This window comes from Mytilus californianus, unplaced genomic scaffold (genome assembly GCF_021869535.1).
Source record: "Mytilus californianus isolate M0D057914Y unplaced genomic scaffold, xbMytCali1.0.p SCAF_6, whole genome shotgun sequence".
In the NCBI taxonomy this organism is placed as follows: Eukaryota; Metazoa; Mollusca; class Bivalvia; order Mytilida; family Mytilidae; genus Mytilus; species Mytilus californianus.
In genome coordinates this window covers 57611812-57620305 of record NW_026262712.1, presented here as the reverse complement: position 1 = coordinate 57620305, position 8494 = coordinate 57611812, and positions in this window count along the sequence as shown.

Below are 8494 nucleotides of genomic sequence, written 5' to 3'. Positions count from 1 at the left end.
GCTATATAGGCATAAAACTAGTTTTGCACATTTTTGGATACCTTAATTAGTTCCCAGCTTTCTTTGATTCAATCCAAGGTTATGAAAATGCGTTTTAGTGTAATGTATTTGTGATTTGAAAAAAAATATATTGTTATACAATCATGTTGCTATATAAACGCTCCGAGGGGACATGTCACCCACATTTGTATAAAGAAAGAGGCTTATTATTGTAAAAGAAGAAAAAAAATCTGCGCTTTAATCTGGATGGTCACTTTTAAATTATTGAAAACATGTAAGTAAATCTAAAAATGTATACACACTGTTAAGCAACGAAACAAATTTGTTAAGGTGGTGCCAAACACCTTAACTAAAATTAATTTGGCTCGTTTAATTTTCATAAAATTTTGACAAAATATTTACTTTGACCCTTTGACAATAATATAAAAAATTCAATGAATTTGAACCACACACTTGATCGGAAAAAATTCATAAGGATATATAGCGTTTTGACAAGCACAAACTTTGATCATTGAGAAGTTTAATATTTCCTAAACAATAGAATATGCTTAAAACGTTCAGCTGATTTTTACAGAGTTATCTCCCTGTAGTGTTATGTACCACCTTAAACAGTACATTTCATTACATATATTAAACTAATTATTGGAAAGATTGGATTCAATACTTTTCTAATAAACTTTCCCAAGCTACCACATCTATGAACTCTTAAATATAGTTCTCAATTTTATACGACTGCACAATTTTTGCGTTCGTATAATGTTATGACGTTGTCATTGTTGTCGTACATGTAGTTTCCAGATAATAACTTTAGTATACATTTTAAGTGTATGGATCTCTATGAAATTGTAGTACAAGGTTCCATACCACAAAAGGAAGGTTGAGATCGATTTTGGGGGTTATTGTCCCAGATGTTTAGAAGTTATGGGCCAAAATAAGAATTTTCTTTTTTTAGAATAAAACTCGTGTATCAGTGTATGGGTCTCTATGAAATTGTGCCACAAGGTTTTATACCTTAAAAGGAAGTTTGGGATTGCTTTCGGTACATGGCCCAAACCGTTGAGGAATAAGAGGGCAAAAAACTAGGATTTTCTGGTTTCCAGACAATAACTTGAGTATAAGTCTATGGACCCGATGAAATTGTACCACAAGGTTCCATACAAGGAAAGGAAAGTTGAGATAGATTTTGGGGGTTATGGCATAATATTTTGGAAAAAGGTGTCAAAACAATACTTTTTTAATACTTTCTATAAATTGTTTATTTATTGACCAATTGCAATTGGGTTTAATTCAAAGTCTTGAATTCTTGGGGTTCTCTTAATATGCCAAATCTAACCATGTATCTAGATTTTTGATTTTGGGCCCCATTTTTGAATTGGTCAACATTTAGGTCAGAAATGTTCAAAATTAAACTTTGTTTGATATAAAAAAAAAATGAACTTTTGTTGTTCTTTGATATGCTGAATCTTTACATGTAATTATATTTGGATTATGGGCCCCATTATTAAATTGGTCCACATTTAGGTCCAACATGTCCAAAATTAAACTTTGTTTGATTTCAACAAAAATTGAATTTTTGGGATTCTTTGACATGCTGAATCTAAACTTGTATTTCAATTTTGGATTAAGGGCCCCAGTATTAAATTGGTCCACATTGAGACTCAAAGGGTCCATAATTTAATTTGTTTATTTTCATCAAAAATTGAATTCTTCGGGTTCTTTGGTATGATGAATCTAACCATATATTTAGATTTTTGATATTGAATCATAAAAGATATGTCCAATTTCAAATTTCTAAGTTCTTAAATCACTTTCATTCTGTATCAGAAACTTATGCTATGTCATATATTTTATCACAATCTATATTCAGATCTGTATTTCACTATCAATTGAAAGTATATTCATATTTAAAAATAGATAGAGCATCATATTCTAATTGTCTCGCCTGACGAAAAAGTCGCAGTATGGCAGACTTAGGTATTTCTATCCGGCGGCAGCGTAACCTATTTGTATTAAGCTTTATTTCAGAAGGTAGAAGACCTTGATGCTTCATATTTGGTATGCAGATACCTATAACAAAGTTTCTGCTATCATATGTCCATTGTCCTTGATTTCATTTTCATTGTTCATCGACTGCTTGAAAGAAAAATTAGTGTTTTTGTCATGTGTATTTCTGACTTATAAGGAGTAATTATAGAATAACTATATTTGGAATATGGGTTCCTTACAATGTCTACATGTCTGCCAGACAGGGTTCACCTGATCTCAACCTCATTTCATGGATCAGTGATCAAGGTTAAAGTTACGTGATTAGCTCAGATACTCAAATACTATAAGCAGTACATGTAGGTCAACTATATGTGATGTATGGAATGATTGTAATGGGTACATGTCAGTCTGGCAAGTTTCATCCGACCTTGTCCTCATTTTCATGGTTGATTGGTCAATGTTATCTTTCTGTGTTTTTGTCTGATTTTTTAGGTACTGTAATCAATAGGTCAATTGTATTTGGTGTATGGAATTATTGTAAGGTGTACATATCTATCTGGCAGGTGTCATATGTCCTTGACTTCATATTCATAGTTCATTGGTCAATGTTAAGTTTATGTGTTTTGGTCTTTTTTTAAATACTAATAGTAATAGGTCAGCTATATTTGGTGTGTGGAATAACTGTAAGGGGTACATGTCTGTATGGCATGTATAATCTGACCTTGACCTTTTTTCATGGTTCATTGATCAATGTTAAGTTTTTATACGACCGCAGAAAATTGGCGTTTGTATAATGCTATCATGTCGTCGTCTACGTCGGCGTCTTCGGCGTCGGCGTTGTCATCGTCGCCCGAAGACACATTTAATTACCGTACAATAACTTTAGTTTAAGTGACTGAATCTCTATAAAATTTTACCAGAAGGTTCAATACCAAAAAGAAAGGTTGGGCTTGAAATTGGGGGTTATGGTACCAACAGTTTAGGAATTAGGGGCCAAAAACAAGCATTTTTGTAGTTTCCGGACAATAACTTGTGTGTAAGTGTATGGATCTCTTTGAAATTGTACCACAAGGTCCCATATCACAAAGGGAAGGCTTGGATTGAGTTTTGGGGTAATTGCTCCAAACGTTCAGGAATTAGGGGCCAAAAAGGGGTAAAAAACAAGCATTTTTGTAGTTTCCGGACAATAACTTGTGTGTAAGTGTATGGTTCTCTCTGAAATTGTACCACAAGGTCCCATATCACAAAAGGAAGGCTTGGATTGAGTTATGGGGTAATTGCTCCGAACGTTCAGGAATTAGGGGCCAAAAAAGGGGTAAAAAACAAGCATTTTTCTAGATTCCAGACAATAACTTGTGTTTAAGTGTACAGATCTCTCTGAAATTGAACTACAAGGTTTCATACCACAAGGGAAGGCTGGGATTGAGTTTGGGGGTAATTGCCCTCAACATTTACAAATTCGGGGCAAAAAGGGGCCAAAAACAAGAATTTATCTAGTTTCCAGACAATAACTTGTGTTAAAGTTTATGGAACTCTCGGAAATTGTACATTTTTCCTGAAAAGAAAATAATCTTTAAACTTTCAAAAAAAAATTTGGGGGGTTCAAAACGTTTGGAGTGGGATTTTTTTTTTTTTTAATTTTTTGGGGGTTCATATTTTTTTTCTTCAAAATTTTTGAAATTTCAAATATTTTGAAAAAAAAAAACAATTTGGGGTGGGGGGTAGTATTTTTCATTTTTTTTTGTGGGGGTTTCATACTTTTTTCTTCAAGATTTTTCAAAATTCAAATTTCTTAAAAAAAGATTTTTTTTTTTTTGATTTTTTTTCTCATAATTTTGGGGTTTTTTTTCCCCAAAATTTTCCATTTTTTCATTGATTATTTCTGATTTATATATAAAAGCAACAAATACTGATATGGCAGGAGATACACACCAAACAGAGTGTGTAAATTATTTTCTCTAATTCTTCGTCAATTTATCCCTTTCTGCACCCATTGTATAAAAAAAATTTAATCAACGTGTGGTTCGTTTGATCTCAGTTCTTCATTGGTAAAAATCCGATTATGACGTCGAATTTTCTTGCTTTTCTCTGAATTTCCTATTGTGACGGCATGAAAAAAGGCGACCATGTCTGATGACGTCACATAGAAAGAACACATCTTTTTGCAGATCATTCAAAAAGAAGGAATACGTTTGCCTGAATATTGTTTGAAAATCATTAGAGAAACAGATTCCACCACCAAAACTCGTGTAATACGATATTTATCCACTCTCGACAGTTAAATTTTAAATATTTAAAACGCTCGGCGATCCTCGCGTTTTAAATTTGAAAATTTAACTGTCTCGAATGGATAAATATCGTATCACACTCGATGTAGTGGTAGAATCTATATATATATATAACAGATAAACTAAGTATTGTGCAACAGCACAGTATTGCGAAATAGCACAGTATTGCGCAATAGCAAGAAATCTTCAATTGAAAATAAATTCAAATCTTTTTACCAATTTCAATGGGATTAATTTAAAGTCTTTAAATTTTGGGGGTTCTAACCTTGTATCACTATTTTGGATATTGGGCCCCATTTTTAAATTGGTCTACAGTGAGGTCAAAAGGGTCCAAAATTAAAATTTGTTTGATTTCAGCAAAAACTGAATTATTGCGGTTCTATGATATGTCGAATCTTATTGTGCATTTAGATTTTTTATTTTTGGCCCTGTTTTCAAATTAGTCCATATTAAGTTTTGAAGGGTCCAAAATTAAACTTTGTTTGATTTCATCTAAAATTTAATTTTTGATTTTTTTTATATGCTGAATTTAACCATGTTGTTAGATTTTGGATATCAGACCATACTAAGTAAATTAAATTGTTTTATCTTTTTTTTTCAATAGATAGAATCTTATAGTATTGTATATTCTGAATTATTGCATGCTCACATTAATATTGTATTGTAATTTATTGTTATTCGGAGCGGACTTCATAAGTATGGTTTACTTGTGTCCAATCCATTTTACTTTGAGTAAATAAAATATGTTTAAACTAAGTAAATTAAATGTCCCATTTTTAAATTTTTAAGATCTTTGAACACATTTTTTTTGTGTCAGAAACCTATATTATGTCAACAAATTGATCACAATTCAAAATCAGACAGTACCAAGCTTGAATATTGTGTCCAAACTTGCCCCAACAGTTCAGGATTTGACCTCTGCGGTCGTATCAGGCTGCGCTCGGCGAAGCGTTTTATTGTGTTTTGGTGTGTTTTTCAATTATCATAAGCAATAAGTTAACTGTATTTTGTGTTTAAAAAATTGTAAGGTGTATATGTTTATCTGACAGGATTTATCTGACCTCGACCTCATTCTCATAGATCTTAAAAAATGTTAAATTTATGTGATACTTTTAGTAAAAATTTTATCTTTCAGACTTTAAGCATAAAATCAATGGTCAGTAAAGCAGGCGAGAAATTTCAGCGTGTGCACTTTATTTTAGAAATAATATATATACAAATAGTTTGAAAATTTAGTTCATTATTACATATTTGTAAAAATAAAGGTAAGTTTTATAGATTTATTAATGATATTTTGGAATTTTTTTTTTCATTATTTTTTTTTTTAAATTTTAGAATTTGAAGTACTTCGTGGTAGGTTTGATTTTTATTCTGTATAAAATAATTTGCAGAATGCTATATATAAAAACAAATTATGAAGCGAACTCCTTTAAAAACTTAGCTCGTTTTGTCCATCAATGAATAAACTAATGAAATTCTTGATGTACTGGGATCAAATGAAACTAACTGTGTATTTATATTTTGGATAGTGGACCAGAATAGTTTAATGTCCAATTGCTAAATTTTCAGTTCTTTGACCACATTCATCCTGTGTAAGAAACCCATGTTGTGTCAAATATTTAATCACATTCCAAATTCAGAGCTGTATATAGCTTTAATGTAGTGTCCATACTTGCCCCAACTGTTCAGGGTTCAACTTCTGCAGTCGTAGCAAGCTGTACCCAGTGTAGCATTTTATAGTGTATATATGCACTTATGAATAATATAACTTTGGATTATATCTTTAGTGCACATCATTCAAGTATGTATGAATTAAGTCTTGTCAATTTGCTGTCTAGTTTGGTTATTCTTTTTAGGTAAACCTACTTATACAAAACCAGTATGACTGATAGCTTCCATGATCATCATATAAGCAGAGACAAGTTAGAGCCTTTATCGATATGTACGTCCCTCTTAAATGTCAATCAGATTGATCAAATAACTTAGTAACTTCAGTGTTCAATAACTTAACACATTTTGCTAACCAACTCAATAAAAAATTCAATACATTTTTTACTTCAATAGTGAATACACAAAAGTAATTTTACATGCTTGATATATGAAGAAATGATAAATTTAATAATTAATCTGTCACTCTTGATCTACCCTAAAATGATTCTGTAAGTGCCTGAGACCACTAATGTCTGAAAGATAAAAGTTTTTTTTTCGAAGAAAAGACAATATTAGATCTATATAAAAGATATTTTATGTGGGCTATATATTTTACTTGATAAATAATTGCAATAAACATCTGTAATTGATCTATAATTTAGGTATCACTTATCCATTTGCGAAAAAAAACCATCATTTTGCACTACAGCTTATTTGTGCCAATTCTCTATTAGCGCCACTTGTTTTTTAAATACCTAATATCATTTGCATTAAAAATAAAATACTTTTATATATAATAATCTTATTCTCATTTTAAAAAAACAATTTGTCCATTGACACATACAATAAGGACTGACAGTGTACAGAAAAAAATGGTACTGTTAATGTTAACTTATAACACTTGCTTAAAGACTAATATTTGTAGCTTTAATGGCTGCTGCATTTGTACTGACTAAATAACTGATAAAAGGGAGAGTATCGGATATAACTGTTGACAACATTTCGAACAGCACCTAATAAATCATCTTTGATGGTCTCTCAGATATCATTTATGGTGTATTTGTTTCACAGGCATTTGTGGGTTTGTCTCCTGCAAATACGATAGAAATTCATATAACACAATAAAGCAATATTATATAAAGCAGCATTCATTAGCATTTTACTAATTATAAGGAAAATTGCATTGTAAGTGCTCTCAAATGTACAATTCTTGCTAAAATTATATAAAATTTATTAAAAAGCTTAATCAGTAATGTCTGGGTCAGGTTAAAAATTCAGAGCTAATTGATTATTTTTTCGGATGTTTTGGTACGTAAAAAAAGTAAATTCTATAGAAATTTGCATTGTAAGCGCTCTCACGTTTACAATTCTTGCCAATTTCTTGGTTCGACGAACTATATAGGCAATTGCCTTTACTTAAGAAACACATATTTTTTTTGTAATTGAACTTGGACAGTTATTTGACAAATACTCAGATAGGTAGTTTGTCGCAAGTGAATTTTGAATCCTTGTGCATTTGATACCATTAAAATAGTGATATATCTCAAATTATCAATTGAAACGAAATGACTCCAGTCATCTTAGCAGTGACTGGCTTGAAGCAATGAATAATTTCAAAACTCTAAACTGAGCTTACTCATTTTTGTGTGTACTCTCATCAAATTTCAAGTTTTATTTAAAAATTCAGAAATTAGGGAGTTTAAACCTTATTTTCTTAATAATTTCCAAAGATATAAACGGACTATTTTAGAAAAGTTACAATATTAGTTATTTGTATATTTGAAGTGTTTTTTTTTCTTTTGGTCATACAAATTGAACCCCTATTTTAAGAAGAAAGACATTTTCTTTATTGGTTTATGTTGCAAAAGTACATTAAAAATGCACTGCACCCTCCCTGAAAATCATCTGCCTATTCAGTAGCCTCGATGCATGGTCAGCTAGTTCAATGTATGTACCACTAGATTGTCAACACCGATTTTGTGAGTTCGAACCTCGCAGGTGTCAGGTGCGTTAGACTCCAATCTTAATTGACTACCATAGGTGAGTGGTTCTTTCGGTGCACTCCGGGAGCGTCCACCAATAAAAGCTGGCCGTCACGATATAGCCAATGGAGCTGAAATGGCGTAAAACAACAACAATCTATCAAGTAATCTTTCCATCCATAATAAGTTATTAATGACTTGTTAAGTGATGCAATAATCCGTCTGCCTTGTATATTTAGAATATGCCAAAAATTCTACATCTTTTGACTATAACAGTATTTAAGTCTTGTACTTAAATTCAGTTATCACGGAGCGCTGTACTCTATATATTTTGTTTGGTTACTAGTTAGTTTACGTATACATTTGTACCATAATCTCATTGTTGGTTGCTGAACCTTATAGTCTGACGTAACGAGCCTTTTTCAATTAGGTCCAAGGAGGAAGGCAGGAGACAATTGAACTCAAATATAAAACCAAAAACCCTCCATCCCTCCCAGTAAATTGATTTTTTTGTAAATATAAACAAGTGTGGACACAGAGTTGTGTTATTCGATTTGCCAATTTTTGTAATGATTTGTGCAGGGTTTA